Here is a 19793-nt window from a genome sequence, read left to right on the forward strand (position 1 = left end):
TATTTGGTTTTCTTGTGTCTTAAGGATTCCCAAAATCATGTCATCTCCGGTTAACTATTTCTGAACAATGACGGTTGAAGGGAAGTGTGTCAGCGTTTCTGTTTGCAAGTTAGACTAAACCGGAGGAGAAACGTAGGAAAAATAAACCAGGCTTTTGCTGAAAAAGAACAACTAAATGATACCTGTTTTTGATCGTCGACACTGCTGACTGCATCGTCAACAGTGGTCACCCGCTCCAATGATTCATCCTTGGATGTTCTCCTTTGCCGCTTTACAACATCCTTGACGCTTTCCTCTTTCTCTAACTCCATTGTGAATAGTACGAGGAGTACTACAATAGAATGGGGTTACAATGGGTAAGGAAACTAGTGCGCTTAACACGATTCACTTTTACATTGTAGTCCCTAAATATGACACACATGTGGCTACTCAAACAGAAGGCCACTATTAACTGTAGTCACCTAATCTGGTCAATCTCGGCCCATAACGTGTATTATAATGTGGAGCAAACCCCATGTTATGGTTTTCTATTGTTGGGCTTTTTTGGTGTTCTGGCCTAATCGGCCCAATGGCATCCTTTGTGTACGCGTATTTATCTTGTGGAAAAATGCAGCACAGGGAAAAACTTACTCAAGACTCACCCTGACGTCAAATGCAATTTAGGGTTTCCTCTAACTTTATCCAACCACACATCAAAATTTTCCCACCACATTTGCACACCTATTCAATTCTCTTTGACAAGACAGGAGAAGCTACACCTTCCTTCTCATGAAATAGGTAAATGATATCCTATAGCAGTGGCAGCAAACTACACCCTAGTTTATCACTGGAAAACTAATTCAAATAATTTTAAAAAAATTGAGTCAACAGCTGCGCTTAAAAGAAGGAGTTCCATGGCCGCTAACCCCAATGTCGTTAGTTCTACAAAATTTTGTGCTTACACAGCAGTTGATACGATTGTGTATGTCGTCGGTAAGTTAAATACAATAATTATTGCGGCACGTAGGCCAAAGTTCCTATTTTTGCTTCAGAATGCCTAAGTTTACCATAGTGAAGTTACACAAATTAAATTTGAGTAAATGTATAACACAGAACGGACGACCGTAAAATATGTAATTAACATTTACATTTTCATAATTAAGTCCAAAACCGTCCACCACGTTACAACAACACCGTCAACGTTAACAACATGCAAACATAAACAGGATTAACTAGTAAACAGAAACAAACGAAAACGACCAAGAATTAACAACACACTGCTAAACTGTGAACATAGTAAGTTGCTAACATTGTCAACCCTCGATTCAACTCTCGAATAACTCGTTATACTTGTCAAGATCAGACTTAAGGTTTTGATTCTTCTGTTTGAGATCCCGGATTCGCTGGTATACGGGTGTTGATAGTTGCCATTCCAGTTCCTCAACCCGAGCTCTCAAGCCTGCCACGATCATGTAGTTGTAATCGTGGCTTTCCTTTCCGAGCAAAGATAACACCTTCCCCAACATTTTGAATAACGCGTCCTACCTTGCGATCTGCTCATCAGAGGAGAACCCACCCTCAACGATCCAGTTAACATCGTGCTGTTGGGATTGCAGTGTCACCCAATAGCCATGAAGCAACTCCCCACTGTCAGAAAAAAACTCATGCCTGTTAAAGACTGGATAATCAAGCTTCAATTGGCAATACACGCGAATGAGATACACCTCCATATTTTCAACCAGTACAAACTGAGTTGAACTAGTTTCCAAAACAGTATTCGCTCCTGGACAACGATGACCATGACAAACACCCAAACTCAGTCATCATGTTTATTAATGTGAATCGAAATAAAAGAAAAAAAAACCTAGGTGTAACCCTACCAAAACTTGACCCCTACCTAGTGGTGTCTGAGAACAAGGAACGAATGCTTTCTGTGATGACTCTCCCAATGTTGGGCCAACTTGCATGTTGTTGAAGTGTGTGGATAAAGAGAACAGTTGCTCGAGCAGCCCCATCCGAGGATGCACTCCAGAATGAAGTTCCAGAAGTGGGGGTGGTGGCAATGGTGGATCTACCAATCCCAACCAAGCTTTGGCATCTCACAGGAGGCGAAAACCCTTGAATTCTGCATTTTTAGACCCGTTAACTTATTCTTTACAATCCTCCCAAGACGTATAGATGCCAGGATTTCGTCCCCTCCGAACAGCATAGAGCCTGTACTTTCCGGTGACCATGGATATTGCACTTGGTTAAAATTTATGGTGGGGATCGCTCACTGTGAAAGAGGACTGCTCCTTCTCTATCTGTAAAGCAAACGATGGATATAAAGCCACGCCGAGTGAAGTAAACCCTCAAACTTATTTGTTGAAACTAATAGGTGAAAAGAATACTAGCAGGCTCTGTTTAATATTAAATGAATGGACTTTCGTTTAATTTTAGTAAATATTATTAAAATATTAAGTTCCTTCATGTTAGCATCACACAAACCCTTTACTGCCAACAGTTAATAATTAATGATATCATTTTCAAAGTTGCTCATGAAGACTATTTCGAAACTTGTCATTAACAATGAAGTAAATAAAATTAATAATATTTTTCCACTGTCAAGAATATATTCACATTTTTCAGGTGAGACTGTTAACTAAAAATATAGCAGTGTTGACGCATATGATTGTAGTTTTTATCCTTCAATTCATATGTTGTGATCGAGTTTATTTTCTTTAGTATTTTGTCTTATGAGTTTGTATTTGAATGAGATCATAATAATATGGTTCAATGTGTTATCTTTTATTTCTTATTTTATTATAAAAAGGTTTTTTTAGCTTGAGTTACGGTTGAACCCCTAAACGACTGAACCAACAGCTAGAACAGTTCAATGACCGGTTCAGTTTATAGAACCGTGCATGAGACATTTACTACGGTCTACTGAGGACATCGAAGCGTAGCACTCGCTTAAGACCAGCAGTGTGGTTTCTCCATGAGGACAGAGAATACGACACGCTCAAAGAGGGAAAGATTTTTATTCCCTATGAGGACGCCTATAGTGAAAGCTCATGGAAGGAATGATTTGCAAACATAAGGAAGGCGACGCATAGCGCCTATTTCGGAGATGTGGTCAGGTTGCGGGTATCCAAACCGACACGTGAGCTCATAGCCTGCTTAGGACAGACATGCTTAATAATGTTTGTGCATTTCCATTTGGTTGTGCTTAATTATTTTTTTTTGTCATTGTGCTGTTTGTCTTATTGTGACTTGTTTCTGCGTTGAATTGGGTCTTTTACTTGTCCTTTTAGGTTGCAAATGTATTGCGGTGATTAAGAAGTGATGATGTGTGAGAATTAATTATGTGGTTGAGAGAGGGTTAATATCATAGTTGTAGGCCCAGTAACTTGATCGAAGTGGTCAACTTACTGGGTCAATGGGTAATTGGTTCAACCGGTGGGTCACGGATTGAACCGATTAACTCGGTCCTATGTGAATAAAAAACAAAACGCAGTAAAAAACATAAAATTAAAATTTAAAATACATATTTCACTAACATTTTAAACATATCTAGCTATTCTAGAACAATATGGAACAAGAATAATAAGTATTTTGTTAATTTTACTCTTATCATAAATATTTTTATTTTATTTTTTATATTAAAATAACTATTATTTTTGAATTTCAATAATTTATTAATTAGTTTATATATATTATACTATTATATACAACAAGTATTTATTGAAAAATAATATTAATACACATTATATAATTATGAAAAAAATAAGTGCGTTTATAACCAAAATTAAAATAAACTAAATATTAAAATAATTACAAAAATTCTATCTCACAACCTCATAAACAAATATCTCATTTCTTCTTTTGAATTTTCAATTATCTCAAGAATACAATTTATACTAAATCGTATATTAGAATTAAAGATTAAATAAACGTAATTAATTCACATGACGTCTGACACGATACTCCCGCAGTTGTTTCGCATAAAAAATTGCCTTCTTTATCCATAACACTACCGACACATGTCTTGGGGCAGACTCTCTTAACCGGACATTTTCCTCCATGTTGATGTACTTTTTCGCTCGTTCTTGTACTTTGTACAGGAAGGTCGGGTGCCTCTTCGACATGGATTAGGAGAACATACCTTCTTTCAGGCTATTAATTACTTCCCATGATGACAGTTTCAATGGAAAAATTTTAAATCTCTAGGCAGATCTTGCTAAATCTTTCCATAAAAGCTCGAAGGGTTTGTCCGACCTCCTATTTGATCACTAAAAGGCTTGTAGAGTCTTTGACCTTATCTTTCAGGATGAAAAACCAGGTAAAAAAACTCCTTGTAAGGTCGTCGAAACAAGTTACAGACCTAGGTCGTAGACTGCCAAACCACTTCATTGCCGCTTTAGTTAACATCGTTGGGAAAGTCTTGCGATGAGTTACATCTAACACGTCAGCCAAGTACATTCGACTTTTAAAGCTACTAAGATGGTGTCTCGGGTCGGTTGTTCCATCATAGAGGTCCATGTCTGAGCTTTTCAAAATCCTGAAAACTTTAACCCGCAAAATCTCTTCCGTGAATGGATCTTCACCCCCGAAAGAGAGTCTCTTCCCAATCAACATGAGCTCTCTGACCTCGAAGGTCAGATTCAAGTTTCTCAATTTGTCCTTCTGAATCTCATCGTCGTCGTACCTCCCTTTTTAGAGCTCGTTCAGACTATCGTTGTTGCTCCAGTTCAATCTCGAGCTGCTCCAACCGTCCGTGGTGTCTGTGCACCAAGCACATGAGTTCTACTGGAATCTAGTTCACCATGTCCTCAGGTGGGTGGGTTTTCGATTTTATCCTTTTGGGTTGCAGATTTCGTGAAGTCCCCTCCCATTATGGCCGTCTGTTCTATCTTGTCGTGGAGGGACTACAAGCGCATGATCGTTGTTGTGATGTTCTGGCTCAAATTCGGATGCCGTATGTTCGTCTTCAAGACGATCATCCACCATGATGGGGTGTAAACTTGTGGGTCCCTGGCAACAACGCTAATGTTCTAAGGGTTACCTAAAATGGATGGAATGGGCCTGAACGTGAGGTCTAGACTTCTTTGGAGCAGCGTCCGATGTGGAAAAATAGGCTGTTGTTTTATCTATTTTGGGATATGTATATCTATGTATTTATACTTTGGCTAGCCTTAGCTTTGCAGGTTGAGTTGGAGATTCGGTATTTTGTATCTCTTGACATTCTACTCTTTATACTTATATATGATCCTTTCCCATTTTACTCGATTTACGTTCACGCGAGCGATGCGCTTTTATTTTTGCGACTTATTGTTTAAGCTTTCTTTCAAGACTCCTCGAATATATATTCATTTCACCTATATTATATATATATATATATATGAATTTATTCTTAGATGTCGTAATACCTCGCCACCTCAATTTTATGACTATAGCATAAGATTCTGTGTGGTAGGATGTTACATTGGTTACTTATTTAGATAAGTAGGACCAAACTTATGTTGCTGTATCCAACCTCTATGAGGTTGGGTAGTTGTCGGTCCGAATGATACATGTTAATTGGGATTTAGTCATTTTGGGCCTGCTTGAATTATGGGCCAGTGTATGAACACAAAGTATTATGAAAAAATTATTCATCATATACAAAAAAAATTATTTCTTTCATAAACTGTTAATATTAATAAATCCTAACAACAGTAACAAATTCAAAAAATTATGATAGTATGGGCAAAATATGTATAAATGTGACTATGTTTTTTTTTTGTGACTTATCTTATGTGTATATATAATCAGCTATCAAATTATCCATTAATCATTATGTATTTGTGTATAAATATATATTGTTTAACTTATTTTTAATGTGTATTTTGTATTTCAATATGTATTCTGTATGGGTGGTTATTTTTTACGAATATATACACTACAAGAGAAGCGGAGGATAGCAGCCAGAAATTAGCGTCCGTGTTCGAACTCGCCGCAAATGGGCAGAATTGCGTCAGTTCTGAGCTGCGGTTTAGCTTCAGCTGCGATACTGAGTTGGATAGCAGCTCTTCAGTAAAATCGCTGCAATTCAATCGTTTTGGGTATATACGGTGCAATATCAGCAGATTTCCTTCTTTTGTTCCTCAGACAAACACAAATGGGAGAAGAGGCGTGAAACACTCCTCCGCGCACGGATCCTTGCCGCCGTGTACCTCCGCTCGTCAGTACCAGTTGCATCGCGCTTCCCCTTACTGGTGGGTCCATCGCCAATCTGCTCCCTGCTTCCTCTGCTCCCGTCCTTAGGGCTCAGCTTCTTGGTTCAGATCATTGGTATCTAAAATATCCGTCTTTCAATGTTGTTCTGTTTTCTTTTTGGTTTTCTTGATTTGGTTTTAGAATTGTTCACTAAATCGAGAATTTTTGAGATTACAAGCATAAAGGTGCTCCATGATTCCCCCAAATCTTGTTAACCCTAACCCTTACTCCATGAGCTTCGATTGGCGCTGCTTCTGCTGGCCCTGACCCCAAAACGGTGCTCCCCTGCTTCCTTTCTTCAGCCACATCTGCTCTATCCATGGTTCAAATTTGCTGCAGCTGCACGAGTTTCTTGCCACAGTCGCCTTCGGCCTCCGTCGCTGCTAGCCCTGTCGCCACCATCACCTTCTCAGGTTCTTCTCCTTCTTCCTTCTTTTTCTTTACTCGGGTCTTTATTTTCTTATTCACTTTTTTATTTGAATTCTTGGATTTGTCAATTAACAACTTAAAGCAATCAAAGGTGATTTGATGAGTAATTTTTCTCTCCATATTTTATATTCAATAGATTATATATCTTGAATTTGCCACTTGATTTGAATGCTGATTTTGAAGAGTTAGATGAAAATGATGAAGTCCTTATTTTTTTATATGAGATTTTGAGTGCTAAAGACTTTTTTTCTTGTCAATCTCTATTTGGAAAGTGTTGAAAGCTATACTTGGAAGAAAAAAGAGTAGTTCTCCTGATATCTGTAATGACTCATTGTTTTTTATGAAGGTGTGTGATTATGGGTAAGTTTTCAGTAACATAAATTATTTAGAATACACCGAGTTTCATCTTTCTTGGTAGTCATTAAGCATAGGAGGAAACTAGAATTTCCTCAAATGCCTCAAGATGGAAGGTTGTTCTAACCTGGGTGGCTTTGTCCTCTGTTCGGCTAGTCCTACTACCCTTTGGATGTCAGATCTGTACTCTTTTTCTAAAATGGTGATTGTTACCTTTTCTTTCTCCTCTTGATATTGTATGGTGTGATCAAACTTTAGATTGATAGAACTGAGCAAGCATTGAGAGGGAACTTTAGTTACTAACAGTTGCTTTGAAATGTTAGATATTTAACTATCCCCAGTTGAGAGAGATTTCGTTGGAGTTTTCTCGACAAGAAAATGATAGTACTGATCTAACAACTATGATTGAAGGATTGGGCAGAAATTGTTCAAGATTGCAGAATATACATATGAGCTGCTTTGAGGCTTTCTCATGCTGCTATGCTTGCTCTTACAGCTGCTCGATTGAGGTTTGTAATCTTGAACTCTATTTTCTAACTGTGATTAACAAATTTTGTTCACATAACATAATAATCCTTTTGCTTCTATTCTTTGAAAGTTTTGGATTTGATTCCAGCAGCACGATTAATTTCATCATTAAATTGTTAAGGGATTTTGATAGGACGAAGATGATCTTGCAGTTCACTAGCATTGATAATTTGTACACTAGTTACCATGTTTTATAAGTGTTTTCAAGGAGTTTATTAAGGAGAGGGGCAATGAAAGCATTAAAAGAAGAAGGAGAAGATGGAAGTTGAATTACGACTTCCATGATTGACTGCAACCTGAGCTCTACAATATCATGAAAGGGTTTATTGCCTAAGCTTCAAAGGAGATGTCTTTTCTTCTGTGAGTATTTTTTAAGTGGTTGGATTTAAGTTAAGATGAAAATCTAGACTATCCAATTATTATGTATATATTGAAGTATTTTTCTTGTTCAGAAATTAAAATAATAATTAAAAAATATTTAATTGAATATAAAAAGTGTTGCTGTGATGAAAGTTACATGTCATCACTGACTTGTTGATTGCTATATATCGAAAATTAGGAAATGGTGGAGTGGGAGCACAAGAGTAAAGTACTTGGAAAGACGCATGCTTGTGACCATGATGCTCACACTGATATGGTTCTTGGTGCTACAAAGATTCTCAAACAACATGAAGATCAGATAAAAGTATGATTTTCTTTCTTAATTGCCACTTTTTAATTAGATGATTTATATAACTAATCATTAACAAGTTATTATTAGACTGGTGACAAGCAACATAGTTTTTCATAAACAAGTTATTATTAACAAGTTTTTTCATATTTATTGTATAGTAAACACTTAAAATATGTTCTTTATAAATAAAAAATAGTTACTTATATAAATATATGTTAAAAATAAAAATATATTTTAAAAATAAAATAAATATCATATATATATGTTATTTTGTAATTGATAGTTAGTTTATGGGGTTGCTCTGGCTTGGATGTGAGTTTTATTAAGTTGAACATGTTTATTAAATGTTATTTTTCCTGGCTTTGGATCTTCATATTTCTTCTTTCAATTAATATGCAGGCCCTATATTTAAATTGTCCATAGCTTAATAATCTGAATCTAAATTCTTGTAGGAATTTGCATCCAGGTATCATTTCATTTTCCTGTGTAGTTATTATTGGCTGAAAGTGTTATTTAACCTTTTCAATGATTTCTTGAAAATTATAAAATTGATTTTTCTTAAGGTTATTATTCATTGTATAACTTGTAGGCATTATATGCTATTTGAAGTATTTCATTTAGTGTAACTAATAGGTTTATACGATTTTCTTGGTCCATACTCTAGGCCAAATTGTTCATACAGTTATCATGAATCTTCCTTTTGGAACTCGGAAAAAGGGCGCAGATTTAGACTTTCTCAATGTTGCTTTGAAGGTATTTTACTCAATATAAACAAAAATATATAATTGATGGGTATTTTAATTTACCATGTTGCAAATATTACTACTTTGTCAGGTTGCTTCTCAAGCTGTTTATTCATCGCATAAGAGTTCCACAAGAGAAGTATATTTTCTGAATCTTAAATACTAGTCTTGTTATTAGTAATTGAGTTCTGCGAACCTTGTCAGATGGATATTGAAGAAGTCTCTGATCTTCCCATTCCAAAAAGATGTCATTAGCATTTTTTTCCTGACCCTTTGCATTAACACATTTTATTCTCAATGATAGCTTCATTTTTCCAACCTTCTATTGATACCATGGGTTCAATTTTTATCTAACCGCAACATGTGAAACGAACAACTTTAAGGGATTTCAACGCTAGCAATGCAGAAGTTCTATGTGAGGTGAGGGAGGTTACTGTGTATTAGATGTTTAAGTCATAAAATAATATTTGATTTTTGTTCTCTCCAAATTGACCTTATTTTTTGTGTAAATTGTTCTCTCTTAGAAAATATGGTGAACCAATATCAAGTAAAGAAAATAGCTTTGTTAATCATGATATTGTTTATTTAGTGTTTTTCTATGTTAATATTTAAAGTTTAATAAATATGATGTAAAGAAAATAGGTTATAGTAAAGAAAAATGGTATAAACTATTGTAGTTGGTCAGTTTTTTTTTTTTAAGCTCATGCATGAAATTGCGGCGGTTCAAAACCGTCGCAAATTTTTTTAAAAGACCCACACAAAATTGCGGCGGTTGCAAAACCGCCGCAGTTTTTTTAAATCAACTAACCAAAATAGCGGCGGTTTTGAAACTACCGCAAAATTATCAACCTGATTTGCTGCGGTTGTGCCAGCGGTTTCTCAAAACCGCCACAAAATCAAATCTCCACCCCCTAACAGGCGACGCTTGTGGAACCGCTGGAATTTCGTTTTGCGGCCGTTAAAAACCGCCGCAAATTCCTAAAAAGGTGGCCGCTATTCTGCGTGTCTCTTGTAGTGATAACATGATTATTGTGATAATTATATTTTGTTATTGTAAAATATTATTAGTCTTCAAATATCTATTTTACAAATTAAAATATTAAAATAGTAATTTAAATAATAACATATATTTTAGAATTCTATTTGTTAGGTTTATATTTTGAAAAAATTGAGAAACCTTTTTCTCAATAATACAATCAAAATTGCTCTTTTTCTATACATATTAGTAAATAATTATTTAGAAATTCACTTCTCATATTTTAGGAACCAACTCTTACTGATTTTAATAGTTGAAAAAGTTCTTTTAATTAATACAGTTGTTACCGAAAAAACTCAAGCTAATTTCAAAAGAAGATTTTTTTCGAGTCAATTTATAACAAACAACACCAATCTCATTTAAACTGAGAATTGATCATTCTAATAATCATCTAATATAAAATTCTTAAATTGACTATTATGTATCAAAAGTTGAGTAACAAATTACTATGAAGTCAAATTCACTAATTTAATGAAAAACAAATGAGTATTATCATCATATACTACTCAAAAAATTTGAAATTATAGTAAAAGCACTTGTCTCCACAAATTACTACATAGATATGTCCCAGCCTAATAACATTCATTTAATTTTTTTCTAAATTCATTCAACAAAAATATATTCCTCCACAAAAATTATCACACTCAAAATACACCCTAAATCCTGAACCAAAAACCTAAATAATTTGTGATGTTCCGTAAACCTTAAACATAATTCCCTAATTATTATTATTATTATTATTATTATTATTATTATTATTATTATTTGGTAAAAATTATTTTTATTATCGCTATTGCTAGTGTTACTCTTCCTGTAAATACCACTTTTTTCTAGCTCATGTAATTACTGTTATTTTCATCATCATGGTTATTTTTTTTGGGACAAGAACACGGTTTTTTTATTTTGTTTTTCAGCAACAGATTTTCTTTTTATTTATTTTTTGCTATCCAAAATCCTTTTTCATAGATTAAAAACTCTACCCATAACACTTCTATTTTCGGATTTAAAAAGAAAAATGAGATCCATAACTACCTCGTACAAAAAATTTACGCCCACTAAAAATGGCCCAATAATTACACTAACATTACCATTAACTTCTGCTAATTGTTAACGCCGGAAACAACAAGCTCATTATGCCTCTGTCTTGGATTCGGTAATTGTCCCCAATTCAGTCAGCATATAAACCACGTGTATAGAAGCAGTTTCAGCCACGTACGTTCATCACGTATAGAAAATAAAGGCCTTCATCACTATAGTATTGGCCTTAAGAAAAATTATTGTCGAAACTAATTCAAAGAACACCTATAGTTATCACCAATAGCAAAGGGATGAAAGAACATACATTCTAAATTTCTGATGCTCTCATCAGATGCATACATAAGCTAACACAACAAAATTGGTACATTTTCTTTAGACACATCTACAGAGAACGAAACAGAGCAGCAAATTGGTTGTCTAAAGAAAGCATCAAGCAACAACCAGGTTTTCACTATGTAGATCTCCCTCTCTCAGAACTTAGAATGATCATCGACGATGATTGCAGAGGAGTCGCCATAGCTCGTTTAGTATGTGAATTCAGTATTAGTATGTAATTTCTCTTGGGCTTTCTAAGCCCCATTGAATATCAAGAAAAATGTTAGCTAAGAAAAAGTCTAGAGAATTAACTACCATATAAGTCAATTTAAGTCAATCTTTTTTATTTTTAATTTTAAAATTTTAAAAATTAGGATAGTTGGTTTTTTTTTGTATAATGAGCCTGTGTTTGAACTAGTTGGCTCAACTTGGTTCCACTCTGGAGTGGCAAACGGACAAGTCCTCATCTGCTTTACTAAAAGTCCGTCCCACCCTATCTAGTGAGATGGTCCCAGATTTCTATTCTATGATGGACTAAATCTGCCAATATTTGTTTTTATTTTTTTATATTTTTAAATTATTAAATATTAAATAAATAAATAATTTTATAAATATTTTAATAAATTTATAATTTTTCAAGATAAAAAATATATTTTTTAAATTTACAAATACTAAAATCTTTATAATTCTATCAATGTCCTCGTGCTAGGTGCAGTGAATAGTGATCTAACTTCCTTTCTCTTGTATGCAATGTCATACTAACTAAAACAAGAGTCCGATCAAACAGCAAATCGTTCAAAGAAGCTGTTAGTGTACTTGGATTAAAATAGCATTTACCATCTTCGAACTTGACCATCCAAATGTTTGGTAAACTAACCAACATATTCAAGCCTTAACTTATCATGTGCTCATGAAGAAAAAAGCAAAATAAAAACAAATCACAGTTAATAACTCACGTAAACAAGGTTATACTAAACAATGATCAAATATTAAATTAAGACATGTTATCCAATAAACAGAGATATATTTTCCTATAAGAAAAAATAAGTACGAATAACATAGTATTATTATTCATTTGTTTTCTTAATTTATAATTTTGTGATGTTAAGAGGAATTTGAGTTAACCCTTTCACCTCAACTCACCCCTCCACTTAAAAAAAATTATATTGTATTATTTTCTTGATAGGAAAGTCAAGAACAATTGATGTTAAATGTTCTTGTATCATTCAAATTTTAATAGCTGTGTTTAGGGTGCCAAAATATTAAAAAGAAAAAGATATTTTAAAAATTTTGTGAAATATATGGTGGTCCACCCTACTTGGGATGTTGTATTGATGTTGAAAGAACTAGCTACATACCATTTGAATGCTCTTTAATGACATTCATGTCACAATAAGCATGTACTCTTTTTTTTGTGTCTTACGCAAATATACAAGTACACTTTCTTAGAAAATATACAATAGTTCTCAGATACTAAGATTAATTTCTAAACAGCAGTAGAAAATAAAGAACAAAATGCTTGCAGAAAACTAATAACTCTTTAACCAGATAGGTCCTTCTTGATGGAAAACGACAATCCGAAAATGTAAGAACCCGAGTTTTTATGAATAAAATTATTTAAATGCCCACATTAAATTTTGGAAAGTTAGGATGAGAATTTAGGGATTTTAATATGATTTTTGGACTCAGTAGGTCCTTCGGAGTTAGAAAATGTATTTTCTGCGAAAAACTGCAAACCGGCAGTCGAACCGGTTCAAGTCTGCTCGGTGCTACACGAGAAGCAGTGAAAACAGCCAAAAATCTTAGAAAAATATTAGAAATAGAAAATTGGGCGTTAGTGTTAAAGGTTTGGCCCAAAGTTGGGCCAAACGGGCTAAAAACGCTAACGGGTTGGACCAGGTCCAAGTTGGGCCCAAACCTTACATATATAAGGGTTCATTAATGAACCCAAACACTCATAACACACTCAAACACACACACCCAGCTGAGAAAGGAAGGGAGAAGAAACCCCATGGTTACTATTCTTCTTCTTCTTCCCAAGATCATATCTTGAGCTACAGTACTCCGATTTACGTGCCGTCAGCGGCTACACGTTCCTTGTGAAGAGCTCTACAAAACTCATACAAGAAAGTAGTGAGGTAACCACGAAATATTTTCTGTTTCTCCCTTCAAAGTTTCGAAAATCTAGGGTTTTGGGTTAAGTGAGATTTTGTGATTTTGGATGTTTAGGTTTGCTCTAATCCTTGCTTAGTCTTGGATTTTGGCCATCAAATCTGTTGGAAGAGGTAAGAGATACTAAACCCTTGTGAAATTTGATTTATGTTAAGCCCTAGTTTGATTTGTGGTGATTTATATGTGTATAGTTTGATTATTTTGTAATTGGGAGCTTTTGGAGCTTATTGGTGCTTGTTGGAGTGGAATTGAAAGCTTGGTTTGGAGTTGAGAGCTTGCTTGTGCTCATTGGTGGTTAAAGACATATTGAGAATCGGCCAAGGTATGGTTTCGGTTTCCTCTATGTAGTATATAATATTCATAGACACTTAGGCTAGTGACCCATAGGATAGGTTTGGATTTGAATGATGGTTTAATGATTATTGAGTTTGATTATAGTGATTTATAAAGATATGATGAGGATGAATGATTGGTGAAGTTGAGATGTGATTTATGTTGATATATGTATATGATATTGATGTTGATGAATTGGTAATGTAATTGGAAATTGTGGATGAGAGTTGATATATGTGATATATTGATATTGATGATGTGAATGAGGTAAGTTGAAGGATAAATGTGGTAAGCTTGGTAAAATATGGCATATAGGGTCAATTTTTGGTGAAAAGTGGAGTTTGGATTGGGTTGGTTTGGTTTTGGTTGTGTTTACAAAGGAATGGTGGAAATTGTGCTTTTGGGTGAAAATTGGTTTTTGGTGAATTTTATATGATCATAACTTTTGCCTCGGTTTTTGAAATTGATTGAAAATTCTTGAGAATGAAAGCTTATTGAAAACCTTTTAATTTGATATAAAATTTACTAAATTTGGAATTTTGTAGAGGAAGTTACGATCATTCAAAGTTGGTGTTAAAAATCTGAAATTCTGGAGAGTTGCAGAATTTCAGGATTTTCTGATATGTGTGGATGCACAGCCTTGTGCGCACGCACACCCTGCGAAAATTCTATTCTGTGCTTTGGTAGCAGCGCTAGCACAGCTTGTGCGCGCGCACAATCAATGAAGGATTACGACCTATGCGGACGCACAGCCCTGTGCGCACACACAAGTCAGGAAGGGACGTCTGTTAGGGGCGCTCGCACAGCTTGTGCGAGTGAATAGACTTTATAAATTTTAGTACCTGTGCGTACGCACACTTTCAAAATCTCCTGGGCGTGTGCACGCACACCCCTGTGCGAACGCACACGCCCTGTTTCATAATTTTAAACTTTGTTTTCAACTATTTCACCTTCCCAACAAGGTTGTAGGCTTCTTGAACACCATTTTAAGGCTTTTGGGCTTAATTTTAAGTATGGGAATATGAGAGATAGGCGAATGGTTTTAGTTAATGATTATTACGAAAGATTAGAGAATGGAGGCTTAGGTTTCTGGTGTATTGGGGATGGGTTTAGTGTAGTGCGAAAGAAGAATGGTGGATAAATTGAGAAGTTGACGAACTAGTGAGTTCGGAATAGAAAGACATGAATAGATGATGGTTGTTCTGAGTTGAAAATTCGGAAATGGATGATTATGGTTAATGGAATGAGTATGAGTGGAAGTGTGCTATGAGGAGTGGCCTCTGAGTTTGATTACGTAATTATGATATGTGTTGTTCTCCGTTGTAGGGGCTGTGGCAGTATCCTGCCTACGTTCGGATGTGAGGCTTGGCGTTGAGCTTCTCACTTATTTTGATTGCTCCAGAGGAAGGTGGTAGGACACGCTCCCTCGGAATATTTCCCTCTGAAAGGAAAAGCTGGTAGGGCACTCTCCTTCGGAATTTTCCTCCTGAACATGGGTTTCTCTCTGATTGCAAGGTGGTAGGGCACTAACCCATGAAATAATGCGACAACCAGAGGAAGGTGGTGGGGCACGCTCCCTCGGAATATTTCCCTCTGAAAGGAGAAGGTGGTAGGGCACTCTCCCTCGGAATTTTCCTCCTTATGCGCGATAGAGAGACTAATCCGGGAGTTGTCAATCGGATTCGCTGTCGGGTTTGGCACAGTAACTGACATGTGATATCACAGCTAATAGGCAAACATTCATCATATGCATCTTATATATGTTTGCTTGCTTGACTACTTGAGTTTTCCTACTTGTATAATATGCCTACTTGCTTCTTGAATTACTCGCTACATACTTGAATATTACCTGTGTTTTCCTTGCTTGTATTATCTGTGTTTGTCTGGTTTTGAGGAGGTTAGGTAGGTGATAGCGACGGGTTCGCATGGAGGATAGGTTGGTGAAGGCTATGGGACAGCGGTGTATGGTTAGAGTAGAAAATCCTTTAAGAATAGATTACCCTTTTGATATACTAAGGTTTCAAGTTTGGTTAAGATTTTACATATTTTGCTTTATTATTTAGACTGCTTTAAGCTTGAATTCTTGTGATGGATATAGAGTCTAGGATTGCCTTTGGTGTCTCGGGATCTTATATCCTACATTACTGGCATTGTTACCATACTAAGAACCTCCGGTTCTCATACTATATTTCTGTTGTGTTTTTCAGATGCAGGTCGCGACCCACTTCGATGAGTTGTCTGATTGGTGACAGAAGCGGAGGATCCGGGCACTTCTTTTGAGTCTTTTGATATATATATATATATATATATATATATATATATATATATATATATATATATCACTTATGTATTTTTATCTTGGCCTAGAGGCTTGTGTTTGAGAGAGAACAAAACTTGTATAAGTCATTTTAAACTTCAGTTTTCTCTTATCTGTACATTTGGCTAGCTGGCTTAAACTCTGCGAGCCGTGACTAGTTTCCTATGATATTACACTATTATACTATTATCTTTGTTTATATCACATCTATTTCTTGAGCTTTAAGTTAGATGATTCGTTAGTTCGTTTTGCGCTTTTAAATCCTGTTTTGAACTATATCTTTCATCAGGCTTCTAGATTATATTATTCCTTCTATATATATTATATGTATAAGCTTAGAACTGTTGTAACCTGTGATTAACATTTGCTTTACGACGCGATGTAAGGCTTAGACTAATTAGGGTGTTACAAAAATCCTGCTGAAGTAACCATCCATACAGAGTCAACTAAATATCAACAACGGTCGATACAGCGCGGAAAAGTAAAAATCGCATATTTGAACCAAGATTTTGCAATTTTTTCCGCGAAAAAATACATCGAAAGCAACCATCCGCAGCACAATGGTAATCAATAAGTTTAGACACAATAATTATGCAGCAAAGTGAGGTTTTTACTTTCAGAAATTCAACAACTCATTAATATACACAATATTCAACATGAGGAGCAGCAGAAGTATGAATCATCAGAAAAAGACATGAAGCCACTAACCGCTAATCGTTGATGATGATGGGTTTCAACCATGCAATGGTGATGCAGGAGGAGGTCCGAGGTCTCCGGCTAACGTAGAACTGCGAGTGCGAACGACGATCAGTGGTGCAGGGCGCGTCGACGGAGATTAGGACGGGTTGCTGAATGCTAGGATGGCGGCGCGCAGCGGAGGGTCGGTGTCCTGCGGCACGTCGGAGGGGAATGCTTCGCCGTCACAGGTCCAGGAATTGCTGGCAGCAACGGAGGGCGTGTGCGAGTGTGGTTGACCCCAGAGCTCGTCTGCGGCAGCGACGCAGGTCGACGGTCATGCGGCAGTTGCTTGGGAGGGGATGTTCAACTTCAACAATGAGGGTTTTGGGAGAACTGTAGCCTATCTTTCTGAATACAGTAATTGGGGAAATTTTGAAAAAAGAGGGGTTAAAAAAACTGAATAGCCATTTAGTTTAATTAGGGTAAAAAGGTGTTAATAATCACTTTTAATTCATATTGAGCCTTAAAAATAGTTCATTGTAGCCATTATATAGATACTCCATTAGCTTTCTAACGAGACTCTTTGTATAAACTTATATACCAAAAAGATTTATATGTGTCTCTAATAAAATATATACTTTATTTTAAAATAGTTTTTAGATATTGCTCCTACAATATAAAAGCTAAGTACGAGGAGACATAATTATTTTTCATCAAAATGAATGCAATATTATTTATTATAAAAGAAATTAAAAATCTAAAGAAACAATAACAAGTAGCTAGTAATTAAATGCGAAGACGGCGGCTTTGAACAGTGGTAGAAATGACCGAAGTCGGAAAAGCGATTTCGAACAGTTACAATAACAACGATGACACGACAGTGACTAGATGAAGCAAATGTGGGTACGAGGGAGGAGCTTAAAGGGGAGATGTTATTGCTTGATAGCATACTCAAGGAAGGGGATTAGGGCTCTGGCCTTTTGGGTAGCGGTTTTCGTTTCTTTTTTTATGAACGAAACGATGTTGTTTTATCAAAATATGAAAATTGACCGGATTTCAATTCAATTTAATCGAAAAATTTTCAGCCGGTTCAACAGTTCAATCACCGTTTTTAAAATTTAATAGTTATGGTTTTTGATCGAACTGCAATCCGTGCCATGGTTCGACCGATCGGTTGGAACTGATTTTTAGAGCTTTGCTTTGAGGTGTCCAAAACTGTAGTTAAGACTTAAGAGAGGTTTTTACCTAATAGGACTCTACAACTATATCTAAAATTTCATAAAGTATGGTTTGAACTCAAGGTCTTTAGATAGCAGAGTAATTAACTTGCCACCAAGTGGTGATGCTTCACATTAATAAATACGCTATTCAATTAATACATAGTAACAAAGTATAGTTAAATTATTTTATATTATTTTAGTTTTATACTTATTTATTTTTAAATTAATTATTATAAATATAAATTTTATGAAACACTTACCAAAAAATAACAAATATTTCTATTAATTATGACATAATTTTTTTAATTATATGATATTATTAATATCATTTTTTTAATAATTGTACATAGTATATAACAATATAAAAGATATAGAATAATTAATTAATTATTAAAATTTAAAAAATAATTGTTACTTTGGTATCAAAAAAATTTAAAAAAAATATTATAAAAAATATTAAAATTTTATATAAGTATTTAAGTAGAACTGATTTAATCAGTGATCTATCAGATAAATCAATAAACTAATAAATCGGTTCAATTACTTATTCAATTTTGACAATTATGTCTGCAATTATTTTCAAGAAAAAAATAAGAGAGAAATTAAAAATACTTGTAGAAAAACAAAAAATATCTCATATTAAATTTAGAATGAGTTGAAATTATTAAAAATATAAAATTATCTTAAAATTTTGAATTTTATTACTTAGAAAATATATGTCATTAATGTCTTTACAATCATGTTAGATAAGATTATATTTTTGAAAAAATAATTTTAATTAAAAAACTAAAATATAATAAAATAAGATATTTAAAATAAAAATATAATAATGCCACCTCTAGACTAAACTTTTAAGATGGGTTTTAAATTCACGACTTTTATTATTTTAGTTTTTCAAATTTAAAATTACTATAATGGTTTCGAGATCCAATTTTGGACTTCACATTGGTCCTTGAGATCTTTCCAATTTTTAAGAGTGTTGAGCAGCTTTTAGTTGTCATGCTGCACAAGATTAAATAATTTTATTTTGTTTTAATGCTTAAACAAGACAAAAATAGAAGACGAAAAAAAGTTTATATGATTTGTAAATTATTTTATCTTTATTCATTCTCCAAAACAATTTTATTTTTGTCTTATTTAAGAGCTAAAATAAAACGATATCATTTAGTCATGTATTTAACATGATATGTCAAAGCCATCTCAATGCTCTATTTATTGATTTAACGTTAAAAAATATCTAAAAATTAATATGGTATTTAAGGCTAAATCTTTGCTAAATTTTAAAAATCAGTATGATAAATTTAAAATTTAAAAGACTAAAATAAATCTTAAGAACTATGTTGCAAATTTAGTATTCACATCTAAGGACTGTGGACAATGAAGTCCTCCCATACAGCCTTTCAACCAATTCCCTGCCGCATCTCTAATTAGTAATTATGCATCCATCATCATATTTTTAACGCTTGCATCATAGTTGATTTTGAAAGAATCCATTGATGGGCAATCAAATTGGGCATTGACGAAGGAGGAGTAAAGGAATTTTGAGTAAGAGAAGTATTGAGGAACTCCTGGTAAGATTTACGAATTAGAAACACTACTTTATCTGCAAATCATGGCTCAGTAGGATTAAAAATATCATAATTTTTATCTCACCAAACCCGCCAAGGAGCAGAGAGAAACAAATACTCAGCCGGTCAGCCCCTTCTTATGCTAGCTACCCAATTATGCAGATTCATCCTAT

This window comes from Arachis stenosperma, chromosome 2 (assembly GCF_014773155.1).
Source record: "Arachis stenosperma cultivar V10309 chromosome 2, arast.V10309.gnm1.PFL2, whole genome shotgun sequence".
In the NCBI taxonomy this organism is placed as follows: Eukaryota; Viridiplantae; Streptophyta; class Magnoliopsida; order Fabales; family Fabaceae; genus Arachis; species Arachis stenosperma.